The sequence below is a fragment of the Dipodomys ordii genome, unplaced genomic scaffold, assembly GCF_000151885.1.
Source record: "Dipodomys ordii isolate 6190 unplaced genomic scaffold, Dord_2.0 Scaffold27, whole genome shotgun sequence".
In the NCBI taxonomy this organism is placed as follows: Eukaryota; Metazoa; Chordata; class Mammalia; order Rodentia; family Heteromyidae; genus Dipodomys; species Dipodomys ordii.
In genome coordinates, this window is record NW_012267243.1 from 16,433,123 (window position 1) to 16,458,123 (window position 25,001).

Consider the following 25,001-nt stretch of genomic DNA (forward strand, 5'->3'; position numbering starts at 1 on the left):
CTGTGGTCAGAACACTATTAGGTAGGCTTTCCAGAGTAAACAGAAATTTACTTTTCCTTAAACAGACAAGTTTAAGTGCCAACAAGGGTGATGTCCTCAGGAAGCCAGACTCTCACAAGCGTGGGCTGTGCAGGTATTGGCCCAGACAGGAAGAAAGAATGGGTGTGGTTGGGGCTGGGAATGTGGCTTAGTGGTAGAGTGCTTGCCTTGAACAAGGTCAGGGACAGTGCCCAGGCCCTGAGTTCAAGCCCCAAGACTGGCAGAAAAAAAAACAGGGGGAGGGGGGACATACAGCCAGACAAGACCAAACTGTGACCCAAATCAAAGGAGAAGGGCCAGAGGGAATTGGGTTATATAATTAATTCAATTTTCAATGTCAGTTAACTTTATTGCTGACAAGGTAGAGACATTGCCAAAGTCAATATCACTGATCTATGTGCCTAAGGCAGGTTTTGGTGCTTCTGGAGGTTTTTGTGCCAGAGGTCTGTCCTCTGAATGTTACCTAATATTCTTTTTGTCTCCAGTTGCCACAGGGGGTTATGACCTTGAGACTGGAGGTGACAGAAAAGCCAAACTTGTGGTAAAGATCTCTCCAAAAACTGCTTTATGCCATTAAAAAAACCTTTGTAAATTTTAACATTTAATACATGTTGATTAAGGATAGGCACCAGTGGCTCACACCTGTAATCATTGCTACTCAGAAGTCTGAGATTTGAGGCTAGTCTTTCCAAGTCAGTCAAGGAGGAAAATACTGCGCAAAAGCTAAGGGGCAATGCCCAGGCCCTGACTTCAAGCCCTAGTATTGACACAAATAAATAAATAAGCAAGTGGCCAGATAGGATATTGTTAAAATAGTTAACTTCCTGGGTAGGTTTTCAAAGTAACAAATATCAACAAAGTATTGGGACTGGGAAGGTGGCTCAGCAGTAGAGAACTTGCCTTATATGCATGAGGCCCTGGGTTCGATTCCTCAGCACCATATAAGCAGAAAAAGCCAAAAATAGTGCTGTGGCTCAAGTGGTAGAACACTTGGCTTGAGCTGAATAACTGAGGGACAGCACCCAGGCCCAGAGTTCCAGGCCCCACGACTGACCAAAAAGAAAAAAAAGGAACAAATAACAGTTAGAAAATTATCTAGTATTTCCTTTTTCAAAATATCTTGCTACAATGTTTATATTTCAAACTAACATCTACTTATACTGTTAATACACATGATCAAAATATCTCCATCCTAAGGAGAGATTAGGAAATGGCTCTTTTGTTTGGATGGATTTTTATTCCCCAGCCTTTGTGAAGGCCAGCCTGACTTAACAGGCCTAGAAATATAAAACTAGTTATTTTCAGGCAGTATGAGAAGACTGTTAAAATCAGAACATGACTCTGTTCAGTGACTTTGTGACAATAGCTATGCTTAAAATTTCAACAAATATTTGTCTAAAGGGATGGAAGGTAGGAATAGAACAAGTTTCAGGTTCACCCCTGATAGGGCATCAGACTGTCAATGAAGCACAGGACCTATGAACAAAGTATCTTCCTCATGCTGATGGTATTCACTGGTTATAATCATTATTTCTCTTTGGGCTTCTGTGGCAAATGACCGACTAAACAATGAAATTTTACCTACAAAATGTACAATATTTAAACTATAAGGAAATTACTAAATTAGCTAGTATAATTCCCTCAGTTTGCAAAACTGAGATCCGAATGAATTTTTACCTATAAAATGCAGAATATTTAAGCTATAAGGAAACTACTAAATTAGCTCATACAATTTCCTCATTTTGCAGAAACTGAGATCCAGATATACTTTTCATTACATTTTGCCTAAGGTTAGCAATTAACAACTAACATGACAGCAGAATTCCAGCTAACAACGAAATTCCAGTTAACAACTAAAGTGATAGCAGAATTCCAGCTCTTGACTCTCAGAACTGTGATATTCCATCATGCCAGGATCCTGCTGCACACTGGATTCTGTACTTTGCCCTCAACATATTCATATAAAAGTTAAAATTTAAGTCTATAAAGAGGTCAATGTCTACCAACAATAAATCAGCCAATAAATCTCACCAATTTTTCGATTTCATTTTCACAACTTTCAAGCTGAAAGTCTTTCTAAGGAATGATTGCTTTTGTTTTTTGTTAAAGTTATCCCATTTGCTGTATAAGCCAAGGCATGAACAAAGCTTTCTTAATTCTGTAGTTTCAATAAACATACCCAAAGCATAATCATTGTTACCACTAACAAAAGCGTGACATCACCCTTAGTCCCATTGCTTCTGTGGGTGAACCAACAACAGTGATATTCACTAGACCCTATGTTGGAAATGAACTTTACAACTTGGGGGTGAGGGGACTCGGGGCGGGGGTGGGGAGGAGGAGGAGAAAATGAGTGAGCAGGTGACACTTCAAAAAGAAATGTATTCATTCCCTTACTTATGTAACTTCTTTGTACAGCACCTTTACAATACATTTTTTAAAAAAACATGACATCAGTAATATAAGATAGGGAATATGCTTATGTATGCCTGTATTTATCATTCAAAGGATAGATATTGTTAAGAAATTTGCTTCCCAGGCAGATTTTAAAAGTAAAACTGTCACTAAAAACATAGTCAAGATGCATTATATTCATAAACTGCTTTGTTGAATGGTAAAGCTTTTGGAAAACTACTGAAAGGTAATTTTTAAAAACCTACCTAAATTTCCTGACCAAAAATTTTTGCTACAGTATACAGATAAAGAGATCTACCATGTTGCCTTCGAGTGATCTGAGTAATTCCTCAAAAACCACACTTTTCAAATGCCTCTATGGCTGAAAATGGAGCAAGAGAACAGATTTATTAGAGAGTAAATGACATAATCAAACTCAGACCTCCTCCTTCGGTGAAAGGCCTCCTTCAGTGGCCATCCCAACCATTGTTATCCCATGAATTCTCTGCGTTTGGAACCTTTACAAGGTGCCCAAATAAAGGGTCTGTGATGAAGTCAGGGCTTGAAATAAATGTGTTGAAATCTCCATTTCTAGCCAGAAGAATAGCACTTCCTACCTGGATCAGAGAAATTAAAATAGTGACCCAAGAAATGTTATTTGTAAAAGATTTTCCAAATTCAAGTCCAGTTGCAGAACTATTTTTGGCAAGTAAACAGCAAGAGGGTGAGGACCTGGTGCAGGCCAGCTTTGCCCACTCCAGTGACTAGGAATGAAAGATACACAAAAACCAGTGGGACTGAGCCATGTGAGGAAAGACAGCCAGTCTTTAATTCTAAAACACCCTGCTCTACTTCCCAGACTTCAAAGTATGGAGTGTGAAGATGCTGAGAAGTGAATGCTGGAGGCAGAGACTGCTGAGGGAGAGCAGTACAAGCTGCTCCCTACACCCAGTGACTATGAACCTAGGTCATCTACAGCTTTCCTCCACTCTGCGCTGAACCAGCCTGCAGAGTTCCTCAGAGCTTCATGAGTGGGATGCTGGGAGCATCTGAAACATAGGGCTTGAATAGTTGCTTTAAATCTGGCAACAAAAAGGAAAGAAAAAAGTGAGTACAAAAGAAAACGTCTGTGTACCATGAAAGAGAAGAGCTAAAATAGATTTGTCAATACTTATGAAAACAGAAAATGAAACTTCTTTAAATTGTGTTAGTAAGGGAGGAGGGGTAAAAGAGAGTATTGGGGAGGTTGGTTTGAATACCTTGTAATCATACATGGAAATGTCATGATGAAATCTCCCCTTGTAAAGTTAAGGTATGCTAAAAAACAAAAAAACAAACACAAAAACTTTTTAAAAGGAAATAAATGTCCATGAAAGAGAATGCTACTACACTGTTGGTGGAAGTATGAACTTGCTCAATTACTCTGGAAAGCAGGATAGAGGTTTCTCAAAACAAACAACAACAACAAAACAGACTGCTGGGCTTGGTGGCTCACCCCTGTAATCCTAGCTACTCAGGAGGCTGAGATCTGAGGATCATGGTTCAAAGACAGCCAAAGACAGCCCAGGCACAAAATTCCATTAGACTCTTATCTCCAATAAACGACTCAGAAAACCGGAAGTGGCACTATGGCTCAAGTGGTAGAGCACTAGCCTTGAGCTGAAGAGCTCAGGGACAGCGCCCAGGCCCAGAGTTCAAGCCCCATGACTGAAAAAACAAAACAAAACAACAACAAAATAAAACAACTAGAGCTTCCATATGACCCAGCAATCCCACTCCTATGCATTTACCCAAATGGCCACAAACAAGGCCACACTAAAGCTACCAGCACAACCTTGTTCATTGTAGCATTATACCATAGCTAAGATTATGGAACCAGGCAGGGGGTAACTGTTTCAAAAAAAACATATTCATTACCTTACTTATGTAACTGTAACCATCCTGTTCATCATATTTACAATAAATATTGTTTAAAACAATAGTAAAGGTAGAATCACCCTAATAGAAAAAAAAAAGAAATGCCCATGATATATGCAACATCATTGATGGATCTCAAAATAACTATGTCAAGTGGAAGAAGCCAGATTTGTTTTAAAACTTAGCACATACAAAGCTCAAGAAAAATGCAAACTTGCTTACAGTGGCAGAGGGTAGACTATTGGTAGCATAAGAGGCAAGGAAAAGGCTTACTAAGGGGCATACGGAGACTTGGAAACTGTAGAAGAGGAATTTAATGGATATGTTCACTATCTTGACCATGGTGATTTTTTTTCAGTGGTGTTTACATATATCAACCTTATCAAATTTTACAATATGAGAAATTTCTTGAATGTCAGTTATGCTTCCATGAAAAAGAGCTCCATATGCACACTTCCAAGGATTCTGATTTACTCTACAGTAGGATTTGAGTACCAGAAACTTTAAAATACCACCTTCCATCCCCCAAATGATTGGGAATGTACAGTAAGATTTAAGGCGTAGAACCTTGTGAGCCACAGTAAGGGCTGGTTATTATCTTTGGTGAGACTGGAAGCCATAGAATGTGGCAAGTAAAATGAAAAAAAAAATTAAAAAACACCTTATCTGTCAGCACAAGTATCATTTGAGAATTAGAGGTTTTTTTTGGGGGGAGGGGTCGTCGTGGGCCTGAACTGTGGGCCTGGGCACTGTCCCTCAGCTCTTTAGCTCAAGGTTAGCGGTCTACTACTTGAGCCACAGCGCCACTTCAGGCTTTTTTTTTTCTGCTTATGTGGTGCTGAAGAATTGAACCCAGGGCCCCATGCATGCAAGGCAAGTGCTCTACCACTGAGCCACCTTCCCAGCCCCCCATTTGAAAATTTGATCCTTTATTAAGGCAAGCCATTCCATGTTTAACTTATAAATTATGCTCAAAAGATTCAGCAAGGTAATTTCTGTATGAAAGTACACAAATGGTTCTGAAATAAATAAGAATTTATGTCATTCCACATATTTCAGTTGTCTTACTGTGCCTGTGGATGGTATTTGTGGTGGGTTGTTGCTTTTTATGTTCTGCAAGAACCTATAACATTTGGACCTCTGTTTGTTTGCTTCCAGGTAGTAAACTAGCTTCCATCAAGGGGGCTACTATGACCACTGTTTCCAAGTTCAAAGCTACTTGATATCACCAAGCAGTCTCAAATCCTCATGCTGTCGTTTGACTCCCTCACCAATTCCTCAGTCAATATCCTTTCATGACAAGTCAGGCAAATTTCAACTGAGTAACACACTAAATAGTCCCTAGAGGGGTATGGTCCAAATAATATTTTTTAATGGAAACACTATGATACAAAATATATTTATTAGCAAGAAGATGTTTACAAATCCTAGGATTCTATTAATGAGAGGTATATGTAAATATATTTATAAAATCCAGTCAAATGGTCTTTCTTTCTATCTGTGATCAGTTGTTACAGAAATTGTAATTAAGTCCCTAAACTGTAAGTAGAGTTAATGACTGGACATTTGATGAATATAAGTAAGTTAACTTTGTATGTTATTTTTGTGTCTAAGGTTTTGGATTTGTGAACAGTTAGTATTATTTATGGTCAGAAAAATAAGTGTATTTGTAGTTTGACAATTTTTTATTTATAATATTCAGATTCTCAATATGCTCATGACTCAGGGTGGTGTATATTTCACTGACTATAAATTAATGATATCTTCACAAAAATATAAATTATGTACTCATAACAGATGCATTTTTGGGAGATAATTGAGGCTTAGCAGTTGAGAGGTCCATATTTGGACAAATACTGAAGAAATAGTAACAATTTAGTTTATTTTTTAATTTTTTTAAAAATTTTATTGTCAAGGTGATGTACACTACCTTACAATTTAGTTTAAATTTGGATATATGTCAATCAGAAGCTTTATGCCTTTTTAATTCAAATAATCTTATATTATCTGACATATATCAATTTCAGTATGTACTTTAAGCTTGATATAAAAATTTCTCATGAGGGGCTGGGAAGGTAGCTCAGTGGTAAAGCATTTGCCTTGCATGCATGAGGCCCAGGGTTCAATTCCCACATAAGCAAAAAAAATAATAAAAAGCCAGAAGTGGCACTGTGGCTCAACTGGTAGAGCGCTAGCCTTGAGCTGAAGTGCTGAGGGACAGCGCCCAGGCTCAGAGTTCAGGCCCCATGACTGGACCCCCCCCAAAAAAAATTTCTCATGAATGTTATGTAATGGGAAGATATTGTAACACAAGGAAAAAATAAAACAAAGAACTAAGAACAAAAATCCAGTCAAATGAACAACAGTGATGAAAGCTACAGACTTTGTTGAGTAAATAATCAGATGGTTGTCAAGGGGACCAGGAGACCCAGTTCAATAATGCAAAAGTCTAAGAGTTTCTCATCATTAAGATGAGGCTCAGTAAGTCCTATCACCAAGAAGCTTACATCCTCACCAAAATCTTCACCTGAATAGCTTCACCTATCTGCTGTGGCATAGGTCTTCCCTTAGTTAGGCTATGTGTTTCTTAATTCTAGAAAGATGGAAAATTAGTTTGGAAAGGTTTGAGAGAACCACAGCAAAATTTAAGAAACAAAAATTTCAGCAATCTTACATATTTTCAGTTTTGTTTCTTTGCAATTTTTTTTTATCTTTTTTGCTGGTCATGGGGCCTGAACTCTGGGCCTGGGCGCTGTCCCTCAGCTCTTCAGCTCAAGGCTAGTGCTCTACCACTTGAGCCACAGCGCCACTTCTGGCTTTTTTCTTTTTGCTTATGTGGTGCTGAGGAATGGAATCCAGGGCCTCATGCATGCAAGGCAAGCGCTCTACCACTGAGCCACTTTCCCAGCTCCTCTTTGCAATTTTATAAAGGAGTTTGAATTATAATTTGAAATATTATGAAATAATATAGAATTTTATGGCTTTTAAGCTAAGTTCTTAGTTTGCTACAACATACAAAATACCTTAGAACTATATATATATTTATAGGCTTAAATCTATGTAAGTATCAAAGTAGTCTAGAAAGTTTTGTTAATATAGACAGATATGTATATTGTTTATATATGTATATAAGTGTATACATTATATATACACATATACAGAGAGATGTATAATCACATCACAGCTTAAAATATTTGAGTATTTCATTTTATTCATAAGCTCTTTCAAATTGCTACTCTATTGACCAAAAATTATAGATCTAAGATAAAGTAAATTAAGCTATATCTTTCTAATTTTTAATAGATGATTCGTTTTGTTTTGTTTTTGAAAAAAGTCTCGTTATGCAGCCCAGACCAGTGGTGAGTTGTGGTCTTCCTGTCTCCGACTCCCAGTTGCTAGGATTCCAGACATACACTACCACACCACTCCTGGTTTAATAGACCATTAATTTTAATCCAAGAGTAACTCTTTCAATAGGATTTTCTAGTTACAAAAGCTACCTTCAATGACATCTAGAAATTCCTACAAACATAAGGAATTGATGCAGCATGTGTTAAGGATTATAATGGGAACAGATAAAATATTATATTGGAATGAGCAGAAGGGATGGGATTTTGAGATAGCCAAGAGGGTGTTAGGGAGTTTTGTCATTTACAGATATTAAGTCTGCGCTAGGCACTATGCTTGGGGCTGAGGATAGACAGAGTGACAAATCAAACAGGGCTCTTTCCCTCTTAGAGCCTAAGCCCAGGAGCTAGGAGGTCATTGGCCTCCTGGGGAAAGGGCAGTGTAGTATGATTGTAGTCCACCTGGCAGAGTCACAAGAGTACCTCACTCTCTGGTGGTGGGTCAGGTCCCTGGTATGTTGATGAACCAGAAGGCCCTCAGTGAAATGTTCCTTTCTTCAGTTTACTGCTTGCTTTCTTTATGATTTGGGAATCAGAAGCCTACTCATAAGTCAAACATTTAAGATTTCTGGGGCACTACTGCCCACACTATTAGCCTCTTTGCCCAGTACCCCTGATACTTCAATATGTAGAAGGCAAGAGAGAAGAGAGAAGTTCATCTTTGGCTTACGTGTAGCGTCATAGGTTATTGTGGGAACATTTTGATTCGCTTATGATGATCTCTGAAGACCTGTGGGGGGCGGGGAGGGGGGGAATCTTGTCCCTCGGCGTTGCCATGGAGATTGCTGGCTGGATTGACTGAGTACTCTGCCTATTCTGTCTGCAGAGTACTCTGAGAGAGGAGAGGGAATGAGGGAGAGAGAGGGAGAAAGAATAGTTCAATAGTTTCTATTTTCCAAAGGAGAAGTAGGAAGTGAGTGCAGTAGTGGAGAGGAGGTTTTCTGGCTTACGAGAGCAAAATGTGAGAAGCAGTGTGAGCAAAGTATGACGGAGTAGAATAAGGACAGGATGCCTCCAGGGTTAGGGAGCCTAAGAGTCATTTCAATATTCCCTTCTCTCCCGAGGACAGACCTCCACCAGAGAGCATGGGCTTTTCTTGTACAGATTTTACAGAGGAAGAGTAGATTTTGAGATTCACGAAAGCCACTTTTCGTTTCAAATAACTCTGAGCCGCACAACTACATATCTGATAGATTAGAAGACCACGTTACAGGAAGCTATACCGAAGAGGCATGCCGTGGAAAGGTCCTGGAAATTGGCTCCATTTAAGGAATCATTTCCATCGGTTCTTGTAGGTTCCCTGGATGTGCATGAGAAAATCTTTGTCTGAGGTTATCAGGACATCTAAGCCTCTCGTCCCTGGGACTGCTGTGTGGCTACCTGGCCATGAGGCCTTTGGACATTAACCCTAGATCTCCAGGGAAGAACCGTCCTTGTGTTTCCCATCAACAATAGCTGAGGCAAGCTAACGTTGCTGTTTTCAGAGTTCCTTGATCTCCATTATGCCACTGAACACAGCCAGGCGACTGGGAGATAGTAGTTCAGCCCTGACATCTGTCTAAGGCCAGCACCGAAGATTCTAGGAGTTATATGAGCCATTAGGTACATCCACTATCTGCCATCTGTCACTGGCTTACCATGCCACCTTGGGTCACTGACTTCCCTACTCTGTGCCATCTGTGAAAGGTAAACAATAGCACATTATGCCCTTCTGTCCCTACTTTCTCTTTTCTCCCTCCCTTCCTTTCCCCACTTCCTTTCCTCCACAGCTTTCTGTATCTCTATGCCTGTGTCTGTCTCTTTTGCTTGCTCACTCTCTTACTTGCTCTCACTCTTTCTCCTAGTATTCTTCTCTCTCTTCCTCCTGTAAAAGAGAGATAATGTGTCTCTAAAGTGCTTTGAGCTCCTTGGAGATGGAAGGTCTATAAATATAAGCTGTTATCACTGTAACCATGGAAACACAAACAGAACTGTGCTCCATTCCTACATTTACTGAGCATAATTCTAGTCTTCTAGCCCTGCTGGCTGTTAAACAATCAGAGATTTTTATAAAGCTTTGATCTAAGGAGAGGTGGTACTCAACGCTGAATCTGGCTGCTACTCCATGATTCTTTAAGTCACTTTTTAAAAATTGCATTTCTATTTGCTAAGGTTGGACATCACTATTAAGCCAGCATGCAAATCATGATAGGCTTAATTTTCAGGCTGTCAAACCCAGGGCCTTAATGTGTGTAACAAGCTTCAGATAGGGAAAATTCCTATGAGCTTCAGAGATAATGTTCAACTCATTTCCTAAGTTTGCTTCACAGCCTGACTCCCTGGCTTTAGAGTGAAAGTGAACAAAATGTTGAGATGAAGAAGGTTATGCGTTTTCACCTTTCTGCCAGTGCGTGACCTTCTGGAAAGTAGAGGCAATTTTATTATTGTTGTTGTTGTTGTTATTTTCTCATCAATGTCTGGCACATAACAGATGCCAAAAATTGTTAACAGCAAATAAATGTCCTTTCTCATTATGTATCTGCAAGTGTTGCTGAGTAAGGAATGTGCATTCATTACTGGCTTAGACTCCAGATCCCAGAGCACATCTGTTCTTGTAGAAGCTTGTCTGCTTCCCTATCCCTCCCTGTGAAAACAATGACACTGTCCCAGGTCTAGTTCCATGGGCCATCCTAGGAGAACACAAAGTATGACACGGGCAAGCCTAGAACAACCTGTCCTAGCTTTTCACCACACTACTGATGCTGTGCAATAAGCCAAGGTGTGACACCCAAGGAGCCAGCTTTCCAAACTCAGGTTACCAAAGGAACCAAATGGGAAAGAGCCTGACACTCAAAAACAAAAGCAGGACTCAGTAATGAGCCCTGCCAGTCACTGACCTCCCAGCCTCGGCTCTCCTATCTGTTAAAAGGAAAAAACAGAAGTGTAGTACTTATCTTACAGGTTTGTGGTGACAGGTGAATCAAATGTCTATAAATCCACAGCTTAGTGGCAGACCCCAAAGATAAGCACGGGTCTACTCCATTGTATTCATTTGTTAACACACACAAAGAGCATGATTTATCTTGAATAATGCACTTACTAGTTTACTCTAAAGGCTTTGGAGATGTTTCCGGATGGAACGTGCGGTTCAGCAAGGGGACTGGTAGATGTGAGGGGAGAGAAAACGTTTAGGCATCCAAAGGCAGATACGTTGGGGTTTGTTATACCATTTAAAAACCGGAATGTGGGCTACTTGAAAAAACCACTTAAAATTTCAAGATGACAGCTGACCATTAAACCATGTTCAGGTTCCTCTAAGCTATGGTCCCATACAAGTGTACCGGATGTGCACTGAAAACAGCACTGGAGCCAGGGAGACAGATGAATTTGGCCTAAGGGTTCCCAGCCATGATAAAACCACAATGATCAAATCTGTAGAGTGAATTAGTGCTTGAAAGTGTTGCCCAAATATTATTTCTATCATCATTATAGGTCAAATATAATCAGAGAAGGCCCAGCACCAGCCAACTTCCTTGCCTAGACCTTTCAACTCTAGGAATGTATTCTACAAAAATGCTTGAATATATTGGATTCATCTTCTAAACTAAACCTGAACTGTAGTAAAGATAATTTCAAGAGAAAAAAAACTGGTTACAGATAAACATCTTTGGGGCAATTAATGACTGCATGAAACACATAATAATTGTGTACAGGGGCTGGGAAGTTGGCTCAGTAGTAGAGCACTTGCCTTGCATGCCTGAGGCTCTGGGTTCGATTCCTCAGCACCACATAAGCAAAAGAAAAAAGAAAAAAAGCTGGAGGTGGCGCTGTGGCTCAAGTGGTAGAGCGCTAGCCTTGAGCTGAAGAGCTGAGGGACAGCGCCCAGGCCCAGAGTTCAGGCCCCACTACCAGACCCAAAAAAATAATAATAATAATTGTGTACAAAGAGAGATTCCGAATGTCCCTGAATTCTTGTTCACTAAGAACTAGAGGGGAGAGTCAGATTATTAAGCCTATACAGCCATCTACTTATTTAACTAGTACTATTAAACCCTTACAATGATACACAGGGTATGGTATAATGCTGTGCATAAGAGAAACAGGAAAAGATACTATTTTCAGTCATATTTTATAATGTATTTTCTGAGAAAGACAAACTACTACATTAACACTTTTTTTACTTAATAAAGACACAGGACCTAGGTTTAAGAATTTGAGTACAGTACCAAAAAATAAAGTAAAATTGATATGTACATTAAGTGGGGGATAATAAATAATGGGAAATCAGAAACCCTTAGTATGATTTTGTACATTTAAATTTGAAAATAGACAATGTCTAGCCATAATTGGTTCAACACTCAGTTTGTCCTTATCTGTCCTAGATTTCTTGACTCTGTCTCCAGGTCATTTCTTTTCCATGGGCTGGGTCTTATTATGCCATACACCGCAGTGGAATATTAGGATGACTGCAATCCGATGACACTGTTCCACCTTACAGAGGAATGGAAGAAAGTCTGGAGTAGGTAGGAAGCCGGTTATCATTAGATAAAAGGCCAATATATGTTGGGCCCTATAAGATGCTTTTAGTCTTCAAGAAAGCTGAAGGTAAAAGTAACTTTCTCAGATCCCTAATATCTGATAGATGGGACTCAGAATCTGAACAGTTTGTCTAATTTTTAAAGCCCGGCTCCAGGAAAAGCATCATCTATTAACACCATTACCAAGTTATTCAATGAGAAAATGAAAGGGCATAGGGCCCATTCCCATTACAATCCTCGTAAGTAGACTGAAGGCAGAGGGAAAAATCAGGACCACTATGAATAAATATAGTAATTAATAAAGAAGGGTCTATCTTGTGCCACAATGTTATTGTTTGACTTCAGGAGAATCCATCGTCTTCCCTGCTAGTTTTACTATCAGTTTAGAAAAGAAGAGAAAAGGGAAGGGAAAGAAGGGAAGAAGGCAGGGAATAAGGGAGGAGAGAGAGGGGGCAGGGGAGAGAAAGGGGGAGGAGGAAGGAGTTCCCCGTGCTTGACAGTTTAGATGGAATGCAGATGTGCTGTCAACTCCGTTTGTCATGAAAAGGAAGACACCATTCACATAGCACAGAAAACTTTCTAGTCTGGACTCCTCACTTTCAGGCTGTTATGTGAGAAAGAAAAAGCTGCTCTTTCCGTTGCGAGTATCTGCTACATGGATTGGTCTGACATCTTAACTAACACAATAATTTAAAGGGAGCACAGATACCAAGCTTCCTGGAGTCAGTGCCCAATCCAGTCCACGCTGCCACTGCTAGATGATTTTTAAAAAATAATAAAATAAAAATGAACAAAAAACAGGAAGGTGTAACCTTACTTTTGTAACTGTACACCACCTTGACGATAAAAAATAAATTTTTAAAAAACAGTTCAAGGAGCTCTTCTACAGATGATGGGTGAGCCTAGTGAGCTGAAGAACTCACAATCTGTCTGCCACTTAGGTTTCTGAAAATCCTTTATCTGAAAGACATTAATTCTGTGTTACATTTTTAAATTTCCCCATGGATTATACTTTTTAGGTACAAGTCATCTATTTATTCTCAGGTATCACATGCTTAGATAATTTCTAATTATATAGCACAAGAGATATCTTTATATATCTGGGGTTTGGCTTCTCAAACTTTGACTCACATCAACATTGACTGAAAAACTTGTGAAAGTGTATTACTGACTTCACCTCAAGAATTGCTGCTTCAGTGGGTCTGAATAAGAGCCGAGTACTTACCCATGTGATGCTGATGGTGCTGGTCTGGGGACCATATATTGAGACCTACTGTCTCAGACCTACCTACTGGATGCCTAATGTGGATAAAGCACATGACTATCCCTGAGACAAGATGTAGTCTTGAAGCCAGATGTAATGGAAATACTAGATGCCATGCAATTTTAGTATATTCAAAATATTGGGATGCATTTCTAGTCTGTAACGTGGTAAGCAAATAAATATGTAATTTATTTAACAAATACTATAGGTGCTTTTATTGAGTCAGGCATTGGGAACCAGCAGGGACAAAACAGATAGAAATACCAGACAATATAGAGCATAAAGCTGAGTGTGAAAGCTATCACTTACTGAATTTCCACTACATCCTAAGTCCTTTACATTAATGACCTGAGCTTCTATTGTTGAACATGGATAATAAAATATAGCTGTCTTTATCCTCATTTTCAAAATGAAAATGTGGAGCCTCATGTAGTTAAAGCAACTTTCACAGTGTCTAAAAACTATGTCATTAAACTCCTGTATTTCCCACAGCACACACTGGGCTAACAAAAGGACTTTCAGCTAAAATATTCTGCATTTTACCAGCAAAGGATTTCTTTTTCATCACAATAACCTGGAAAGACCTCAGAGGGGTTAGGGAACTTCAAGTGTAAGATCACAGACCTCCTGCCTCAGCCTCCTGGCTGCTGGAATTTCAGGCATGTACCACCAAGACCAAGTTTATGCTAGTATTTTTGTTTGTTTTTGATAGAGTTATTAATAATAGTAGTTGAGTATTTACTCAGCTACTATGATGATGACTGATATCTTAAAGAGAAACAACAGTGATTATGGTCTTGGAATAATATTTTTTTAAGAGGTGAATTTTGGAGACTTTAGAGAAAGGGACACACACACACACACACACACACACACACACACACACACACACTTGTCCATAGGAAGTGGGAGGGAGGAAGAAAGGAATCTTAGAAAAGGAAGAGACCTTTGGAACGAAATTAAAAGATCAACTAAGGTGATCAGAAAGGACAAAACCACTCAGAATATAATCCTTTCCTGTTTTAGGCTTTCATACCTTTCTTGCTAAATAGTTGTTTACACTATGTGTATTTTCAACTTACGGGCATAAGATACTGGATACCTGGTTGTTTTTTAAAGAAAACAAGGATTAAAGTTTTCCACTTCCTTGGTTTGAATATATTTAATAGGTAACTATATGTCTTATTAAGTTTGAAAGCACAGAATCAGAGTCAACATTCCATCAAAGACTCAATTCTTGATCAAGATGACTATATGTAAGAACACTGTGTCTCTTCAATCTACATGGGGATGGGGAATAAACAAATACTGATAGCAGTTAATTTCTTTAAAGTCCTTGGCGCACAGGTGTTACCATAAACACACATTGTGCACACACATTGCTTTATTGCCACATAAACCTGGATTACTAAACTCAACATGGGCTTCAAAAATTTCCACAGCACTTTCAAATATTAAAGAGGCAAGTAGTCATCTAAATTTCTTTTCTCTTAGTCCAAGCTTACTGACATAGCTTCTTGTCCTGAAGGCCTGCTCTCACGCACATTCTTATATCCTCTAAATAACACTCTTGCTGTCCTGTCTCCCCCAACGGCTCACACACCCTATAATGAAGCTTCTCAAACGATTAACCAAGTTGAGGGTCTACTTCAGTGGAAGAGCACTTGCCTAGCATGTGTCAAGCCCTAAAACCACTAAAAATATAAATAAAATCAAACAATTATTTGTTAACTCCTACATATGAAAGTTTCTGAGCCTACCCCAATAGTCTGATCTGGTAGAACTAGGGCAAAGCCTGGGAGTCTGCATTTTAAAGACATTAACCAGGTAAATTCGATGAAGGCAGCTCATGGACCATATATCAAGAAATAATACATTACTCATTTCTAGGTTATATAAATTCAGACACAAGAACGGTGTACTTACTAAGGTCAATGAACTGAGTGTATACTGTATATGCCCACTATTACATCAGACACAGGGATACCAAGGTGGTAAAAAAAACTTTTTTCATAAAATTAAAGTTTAAGTAAATGAAGACATATGAATATAAAATGGTATTTGTAATAAATGATACAAAGAATTACATAGTGTGGGACCTTTGGCTCAGTCATTTTTCCTTACTCCCCAAAGTTAAGAAAGTCTCTTGAAGGCCACAGAACGTGGTATTCAGACAAGAGGAGAATGGTGAACATTTCAGAGGGAGAAGTTATAGCACTGCAAAGGCTTTGTGGTAACAGAGAATCTGAAGAATTGTCAGAAGTTATCCCACAAGCACAATTGGAGTTAGTTGTCAACCCACACAGGCTTCCAAAGATCAGTAATAACCCACCCTTCTCTTAAAGGAAATGAAAGTGAAAAACTGTAGATTCATTACAGATAACTATTACCTCACAAGTAAATGTGAACTGTATTAAAACCCTTTTTGGTCCTACTCAAAGAGACACTTCAACTGACATGCCAGGACTGAGTAAATCACAAATGTTGTGTCACCACAACCCACATTGAGAATGGGCAACAGCTGTCTAAGTCCCACAGGTCCCCAAAGAGGCTGGCAGAGACTGGAGTCACTGTTGCAATGGGACATAGAAAAGAGTAGAAAGGCAGAGTGCTCAGAAAACCAGCTCTTACCAACAGGCAAAGTCACAGACTGGACCATGGCCCTGTTTTTATCCGTTCTCTGTATATTCTTTTCAGGGTATTTTTCAGCTCTTTATCCCTGGTGTTTCTGGAGCACCTCCTCTCCCTCCAGTGACCTGGACTCTTCTAATGGCTTCCTCTTATAACAGATTGTCTTTCTTACCACCAGAGAAAAGAATTTGAAGTTGGGAGCCAGTGTCTCACACCTGTAATCCTGGCTACTCAGAAAGCTGAGATGTGAGGATCAAGGTTCAAAGACAACCTAGGCAGGAAACTCCTTAAGACTCTTAAATCCAATTAGGCATCCAAAGAAAAGAGAAAAAAAAAAGCCAGAACTCAAGCTGTGGCTCAAGTGGTCCAGCACTAGCCTTGAGGGAACAAAAAGCTCAGAAAACTCAGGGACACTCCCCAAGCCCTGATTCCAAGCCCCAGGATTGGCATCAAGAAAAAAGGAAAGGAAAAGAAAACAAAAGGAAAGGGAAGGGAAAGGAAGGGGAAGAGGAGGGGAGGGGAGGGGAGGGAAGGGAAGGATTGATCTTTGCATGGAAAAATAAAGTGTTACTCTCTAACCCTCAGTCCCAGGATTTGTATTGTAGACAAATATTAAAGAACAAAAAACAAATCAATATGTATCATTTCCCTGTATCTTAGTGACAAGACAGTGACAGAATTTCATTTTTCAAGCTGGATCCATGGTGCTCGGGATTCAAAAACTGTATTTCTCAGCTTCCTTTTTTGCAAATTGTGGTTGCAAGTTCCAATCAACAACATGGGACCAGAAGTGTCCTGGTATAGTTTCTAGAGTGGTAGTCAACTTAGTGACCTTCTCTTTCTTGATTCTTCCCTCCAGCCTAGATATGATGCGTGGCCCCTTGGACACCATCTTGGGCCATGAGAGCAAAGTGTAAGGGTGAGCTGGAAGGGACCTAGCTCCCTAAGGATTTAATGGACTAAAGACATTGACAGACATAGGCCATCTACTTCTGGACTTGTGAGAGTGAAGCAAACTCATTATTATTTCACTCACAGCCAAAAATGGCCCTAACTGGCATTGTTTTCTTTTTCTTTCTTTCTTTCTTTCTTTTTTTTTTTTGTCAGTAGTGGGGCCTGAACTCTGGGCCTGGGCACTGTCCCTCAGCTCTTCAGCTCAAGGCTAGCGCTCTACCACTTGAACCACAGCGCCACTTCCGGATTTTTCTGCTTATGTGGTGCTGAGAAATCGAACCCAGGGCCTCATGCATGCAAGGCAAGCACTCTACCACTGAGCCACCTTCCCAAGGCTCTTTCTTTTTTCAGATTTCCCTCCCACTGTCTCTCCCTTCCTGCTTCCCTCCTACCTCCCCTTCCTGCGTTCTTTCCTTCTTGTCTTCCTTTTCTTACTCCCTCCGCACTCTCTTTTTCATGGAGGATCACGGTGAAACCCCCTAGTTTCATGTGTGTTTGCTTCTTTCAGCCAATCCCAACTGAATCGTAGCTGGAAAGCAGACTGAGTCCCAAGGCTGTCTGAGACCTGCCTAGCCAGAGTGTGTTGGTCACTTTCCCTCACTGGACTCCCAGTTCCTCATCTGAAAAAATAGCCTTCTTATAATTTCCAGACAATTTCCAGATCAGGTAGTATACCTATCCCTGTGCCAGTTCTGCTAGTCAAAGGATGTTATCAGGATAAAGAGCTTTCATTTCACCAAAAAGTTAGTGTCACACATTACTTATTTGTAACTGTTAACAGATACACGAAGTAAACTATAAACATATTTAGTTGAGCTGAGCACAGTGGCTCACGCCTGTAATCCTAGCTACTCAGGAGGCTGAGATCTGAGGATTTTGGTTTGAAGCCAGCCCAGGCAGAAAAGACCCCAGAGCCTCTTATCTCCAGTTAACCACTCAAAAAAGCCAGAAGTGGCACTGTGGCTCAACTGGTAGAGTGCCAGCCTTGAGCACAAAGAGGCTCAGGGACAGAGCTCAGGCCCTGAGTTCAAGCTAAGAAAATGTGAGTCATGTTTTATGCCAAATCTTCAATGATACTATAGGTTGGCTTTTGTCAGTCATTGCCTAATATCATTTTTTCTGAGCATATCTACATTTTCTTAAGCAAACATGGTACAGAAGCCCCAGGAGACATAAAATGAGGAAGGTTTCTCTTTTTTAAGTCCATGATCCTTTGAAACTAAGTGGTTTTTCTGATAGTAGTCACCATCCCAGAACCCTTGTGTCACTCAGACTAACTGAAAGGCAGTCAGGGGAACTGAGGTACTCTGCTAGAACTGAGGACCTTTTTCTATCCTGTTCCTCGTGAGCATGGGGTGTCAAGCGTGACATTAGAACTCCCTGAGGAACTCTGACCTGACCTATTCTAGTTTTTCCTTAGAAAAAACAGCTTAGCCTCTGCTCCTTCACATTTAATCCTTTGCCTGAAAAAAAAATTAAGTGTCTCCAATCAAAGGTATACCTCCTATTTACCTAATTTCATAAATACATACACATTAATGTGCTTTTGGATATAATTTTCCTCTGCCTGTTCTGTAACTCTTCCTTGTCCAAATGTCATTATTTTCAAGAAGATTTCTCAACTCTCTCTCTTGACAACCTTACTAATATCAGGCTACCCTCCCATACTGCTCACAGCCTCCATTCTCCAGTAACTAACAAAAATGACCTGCGCACTGTAAGGTTCACCAGTAGTCAATGGATGGGCAAATGTTCCTCTCTTCTCCTCCTGGTTCTATCATATTCCTTCATGGGACTTACCTCCCACACAAGAGGTACTGCTCTTTAAACTCCCATTGTACCTTCTGTTTATGGTATTCATTGTAGAGTACAATCATTTACCACCTTTCATTGTTGTTTCCACATTCCTGAGTATCTTGCTGCCCTGCTAAGAGTTTGCTACTAACAGGTTCAGACCCTATCTTAAATGTCCTTTGTTACCTCATCATTTTCTAAGGCACACAGTAAGTAGGTAAGTGATAAATGATTGGTAGATGAGTACATGAATCCAAGGTAGGTTTCTGAACTGTAACCCAAGGAAGATTTGCATTATTTTAGAGAGCTTCTTAACACCCCAAACAGATGATGTCATAAGTTATGCTTGCACTTTCCTCTTTTGAAGACACAGATCTAGTATTTCTCATCTTGGGCCAGACTGCTGAGGTTTGAACGTAGTCTCCCTTCTTCTAATCTTAGGGATTCAACTGAAGACTAGAAGCCTTAAACCCTTCACTTATCAAAGTTTTATAGTTTTATGAAGAGTTTAGTGCTTCGCTTATAAAACAAAGATGATAATAACATGACCTATTTTTTAAGTTGTAAAAAGTAGTAAACAGGGAAAAAAGAGGCTATTCATATTAAATATATCGCATAGAATCTTACTTACTATGTGTCATACTGCAGTTATTTACCAGTGCAGCTTCTAATATGATAGAAGGCTTAAATGGAGCAAGAATTCTTGATAAAGTTGCAGGGTCAGAGATACTAATCTTCTTTCCATGGCCAGTATCTTCTGTGGTAAGCCTATAAAGAAAGGCACAGTGATGACTTTTAGAGCCAGAAGTTGGACACCTGGATGGATGTTGTCACACCACGTCCCTAAAAGAAGGCTAGCATGTTTGCAAGAAACATTTCAGTAGGAGACCTGCCTTCCAGGGGGACCAATGGGTACTAGATAAGCCTGAAACACTGAATAAAATTTACTAATGCCAAAGAAAAAAACATCCACCAATATGCTGCTAGCAAGCTAGGACAGAGTTACTGCGACAGCCAGTTTGCCTAAAGGACTTGCTCCTTGAGAACAGAAAAATTCCTCCTCATTACTCAATAGAGAAATGAGTACAAATTAAGTGGTAATCAAGTTAATACAAACTGTTTTTCATTTTCCTGCCTCCAGATCCTCCCCAAAGTCAAATGAAAGTCAAATAGTCTTCCTTCATTACCTCTCTTAGGTTGATCCTTATAAACTAACCACATTAAAATGCACTATTTCTAGAGTGATAGGAAAGAAGTAGGCATCTTGATGGAATATAAAAGGTTCTTTGTTCTGTGTGTTTGCTTGCCTACCTGTCTACCTGCTTACCTGAGTGTGTGTGCTGGCCCAATGCCAGCCAAGTTAGGCAGCCATTTAATCCTGCGTGACTCTCTGCCTGCTCTGTATCCTGGAGGAAGGAACTTATGCCAAGGCAGTCAAAGCTTAGGTTTCCCAGCAACCTATGACCTGCTAGGAAAATTTGAACTGTGCCAATCTGATTGCCTCTGTTGAGCATCTAGGCTAGAAGCAAAATAAGGTTTGCCTATTAGCAGTGGGAACCACAGCTGCATGGGCTATGAGGAAGTGGGAACATAAAATTCTCAGCCAGACAGACAAGATTGGACATTGAGGGGAACCGAAGACACTGCAGGGGCAGGGGCAAGTAAAAGAAAGCAGCCGCATTCAGACTACAGTTGAGTCCATCAGTGAGAGAATGCTGGAACAGCTAAAGATCTCTAGATACGGGTCCAGCCCCATCCCTGAGTAGTCCCTGGAGTTGAGTCTTGGTAGTGGTTCCCAGCTAAGTGTTCTATGGATTTTCACTCTACTTAGTTTAGATTTAGGAGTAGGAATGCCACTGTTTTTTACGAATATAAGACTTTTTATCTAAAACACTTATCTCACTTCAGTATTAGGCTTTAGCTCAAGAAAACCATGGAGATAAAGCTTTAGGATAAAAGCAGTTCATAAAAATGGCATGATCAGATCATCCATGAACATTAGGCTCCCAGAACATTACACTCCTCAGAACCTGAACACCTGCTTAGAAAAGATCAGTGCACAAGTAACCACGGTGAGGAAGGTCTGGTGAGGGGTTTGATGCCATGGCCTACAGACTGAAGAAAGAGGAGTGTATTTATTTTGAAAAGTATATCTTAAAGAGGCGGGAGAAATTTTCATTACATGTGTATCTGCCACACTTCATATGTGTCATATTTGCCTCTTGCTCCTCCAAAAGTTAGAACTAGAAATCAATCAAAAGGTTTAGCTCTGAATTTCCCTACCAAAGGATGTTTGGCTGCAAGGTAGAGAGTACAAAAATCACGGAGATATTCACCTAGAGACTAGATGGCCAGCTACATTGTGTCCCAAAAGCAGAATTTCAACTAGAGAGCATTATCTTTAGCACTAAACACATGGAGTTTTATCCAGAATGACTACTATTACCTCTCGGCCTTCAACGAAAGCTACAGTGAACTTCTGAAGATTAAGCAGACCACAAAAGAGAAATTCTCTTCAATCTCCAGATGACTCCAAGTATTACAGCACAAAAGCGGGCAATCACAAAGTTTCCCAGATCTCCATCTCATCTATCTCTGCCCATGCTTCTGAAATGATGTAGTAGAATCTCCTCTCACTAAGATTGGCTTCCCAGAAGGGTTTCCACTTGTTGCCTTTTAAGCAAATAGAAAATTCTAGAAAGGAACATTTTCCTTTCTTTCTGAGACAGGTTCCTCGTGTTACACAGGGCAGTATTTAATTCCCAGGTTCACTCAATCCTCCTGACTCAACCTCCTGAATAACTGGTACCTCCTCTCTTGTATCCCCTCCCTATGGAATTTGAGGGTATGACCTTGCGTGGACTGGGTAAACACTCTACCACTGGCTTATTACTCCTCCCTCGGGATCTTCACTGTTTTAAGGCAAAGAGAGATGTTCTCAATGTGCCATTTTTTTCAAGGAAAAACAAATTCTACCAACTTACCTTGATGGGACAAGTAGAAGGAGCAGGCAAGCTGGTTGAAAGCTCTCACAATCGTTTGGTTCCACTTCCCCACCTGTCTTCCATCCTACCCCCTTCCGGTTATTTCAGTGAATCATGATTGCTTGCAGTGATCGTTCACCTCTGTGATCCTGCTAGAAAGCAAAAAAAAAAAAAAAAAAAAAAGATTCTTTGTGTGTCCTCTTCTCTCTGCTATGGTAACTCCACCATCTACATATTTAATAATCTGACACCAGACATTTGTGTTTGTTTGTTGGGAAGGGGGGGTGATTGGAGAGGATTCCCAGCATGCCACACAACACCATGGATGCTTTCTAGATCCAACAGGTGGGAGAGTTTCTTTTGGCACAAACTAAAGCAACTTCTGGAGCTTCATCAGTTAGGATCTAGATAAACAGGTAACCTGTTCCTATCAGTAAACAGTAGGAATAGTTTAACTTACCAATATGCTTTGGTAAGACAGTCCCTTTTCAGTATCTTTTTAATAATATGTCCTTATAGAGGACATAGATTGTAGTCAATTCAAGTAGAACCATATCAGCATGGCCACAGATGAAAGGAGCAAAGGACTGTTTCTATTTGTTCCCATGAAGGGTCTCTGGCTTCTTAAGAAATCAGAGCTGTTTCAGAGAATGATTTGTTTGTCTATTAAACATGAGGGTTCCATTACGAAGCCTGGGGAGACCCTCTGTAATCAGCTGTCTTTCTGTGAGGGATGGATGGGCAGTGAGCCCAGCCTCACCTCCGGTGTCACCCAGGCAGCCACCCACACCTGGCCACGGTGACCAGTCTCCAGCATCTCCTAAGCTCTCCAGCACAGAGCTGAGCATCCGGGTAGCTTTCTACTGCAAACACAGCCTGCCATTGAACCATTTTCCTCTGCACTGTACACAATCTCTGCTGCCACAATGAGTCACCATGCAACACATCCCCTCATCCCCTTCCACTCGGTACTTAAAATACTCTGGGGCTGGCTGAAAAGAACCCCCGCCGTGTGCGCAAGCTTGTGTGGGAATGTGGGGTTGGCAGCTCAGCCCTCTGCAGCCCTCTGCAGCTTGGACTGCATTGTGTTTGGCAAAGGGGTTGCGAGGGCTGAGGGGTTCAGAGAGCCAGGAGCTCAGGGGAGTTCTGTGTATCAGATCCGCTCTCTCTCATGCAGGCCTGTCCAGTTGCACCCCTTCCTTTGCAGGCACCTCCATTTTAGCCTCTCTGACCTTGAGCCGAAGGTTCTTGCTGTTGGGGGTTGATTTGTCCAATTTTCTCAGCCTAGGTTCTGGCTGGTCATTTTGTTTTAAACAGAAATGCCTCGTCCTGTTCGCCTGCCCAACCCCATTTCTATCCCCAAGTAGATTGTGCTTCAATTGTAACAGCATTTGGCTTTCCCTGAGTCAGAAAATCTGACATCCTCACTGGAGCCGAGGTCTGTCTCTGTCTCTGTCAGTCTCTCTCTCTCTTCCATTACCATTTCTGCTGGATACTTCTCTATCCACCTACACACGGAACATTCACCTTGAGCAAAGCCAATCACAAGACTCCTGCCTCTTCCCTAGCCAGCATAGAGAACGGGATTAAAAACGGTTCTTGCCCTGAGCCTTTTCCACCAAGCTGGAGAATTTCTTCCTTTGTTCGGCAAAGAAATACTGCACATTCCACAGATAGGTATGGAACACTTCCTCGGTTCCCCCAGGCCAGCGCCTCCCTCTGCACCCAGTCACACGCCCACTGCAGAGCGGGCACCTCTCGCTCAACCTGCTCCTAGGGCACCTTTCACGGCAGGGGCCTTGGAGTAAAAGCCCAGCCCAGTACAATCCAAAGGGACATTATGTGCTTGAGTTATTCATTATGGGAGTTAGTGGAGGCCACGGAGCAGGAAGCATGTTGGGATGCAAGGGGAAAGGTGGTATAGAGGGTGGAGACATAGTCAGGGTGACCTGCCAAGGCCTGATGGGAACTCCGAGTTCTGGCAGAGGGTAGGCATCTGCGTTAGAAGGTGGTAAAGTCATAACAACAGCCCCAAGGTTAGGCAAGGTCTGGTGGAAACAGAAGAATTATAATTAAGCTAGTCACTTAATAGCTCTTGCTATGCACCCAGCACTGTGCTTAACACTTCCACACATCTCCCCTTTAATCCTTGCTACAATGTATCACTCCAATTTTACAACCCCAGGAAAGCCTTGAAAAGAACAAGTGACTTGCCCAAGGTCACATAGCTGGCCAGTACTGAAGGTAGGAAAGCACATATAAGTTTGTTCTTTCTGCCTACAGTAGGAGGCGAATTACATGTTTAGAAAATGGCAGATGGTCTAGAATGGAGCTTGCACAGAGCCACTGGGAGAAGTACGGTTCCCACGGTGCTGAGATAGGATTCTTCAGCAGCAATACCAGGTTTGGGTGGGCACAACGAAGTTTCTAAGAGGCCTGCTGGTTTAGAAGGAGGCAAGGCCTTGGGTCTACAGACATGACCCTCAGGATTTGTTTAAAATCAAAATCTGAGGGAGCAGTTTAAACTCAGGAGACTGAGCAAACACCACCAGAGAACTAAAATCTGAGAGTGGGAGATGTCTGTCAGAGGAAGACAGTAGGACAAGAGAGAAAACCTATTTTACCCAACTCAGCATTGATGCATGTGACAGTTACCTGGCTCTGGAGAGCTAAGGACATTTGGTCTTAAGGAAACACAAAAGGAGAAAAGGAGTTCTAATGAAAACTCTGTCACTGGGGTTGGCACCCGTGGCTCACACCTATAATCCTTCGCTACTCAGGAGGCTCAGATCTGAGGATCGCAATTCAAAGCCAGCCTTGGCAGAAAAGTCTCTGAGCCTCTTAGCTCCAGTATACTACTCAGAAAGAGCCAGAAATGGCATCTTGGCTCAAGTGGTAGAGCGCTAGCCTTGAGCACACAGAGGCTGGGGACAGGGTCCAGGCCCTGAGTTCAAGACCAGTAAAAAAAAAAAAAAAAGACAAAGCAAAGACAAACCTCTGTCACTGGAGACCTCTTGGCACAGAGCAAGTTTGGGGGGAGAGGGGGTAGGGAAGAAGGAGAATGGGGGGGGGGGATGGCTTGGGTCAGAACAGGGAAAGA

The 25,001-nt window shown here is 41.0% G+C and overlaps 1 long non-coding RNA gene across 3 annotated transcripts in view; it reads right to left on the bottom strand.

The window, feature by feature from the left end:
- The window catches only part of LOC105985181, a 168,168-nt gene extending 143,167 nt beyond the window's left edge, over positions 1–25,001 (bottom strand). For 2 of the 3 annotated variants that reach the window (XR_001175035.1, XR_001175037.1), the window contains exons 1-2: positions 24,897–25,001; positions 21,902–22,053 (exon numbers count right to left, since the gene is read on the bottom strand). This is a non-coding gene — a long non-coding RNA (uncharacterized LOC105985181). Of the gene's footprint in view, positions 1–19,579; positions 19,686–21,901; positions 22,054–24,896 lie in introns of those variants that run through there. The other variant, XR_001175036.1, reaches the window with a different exon arrangement.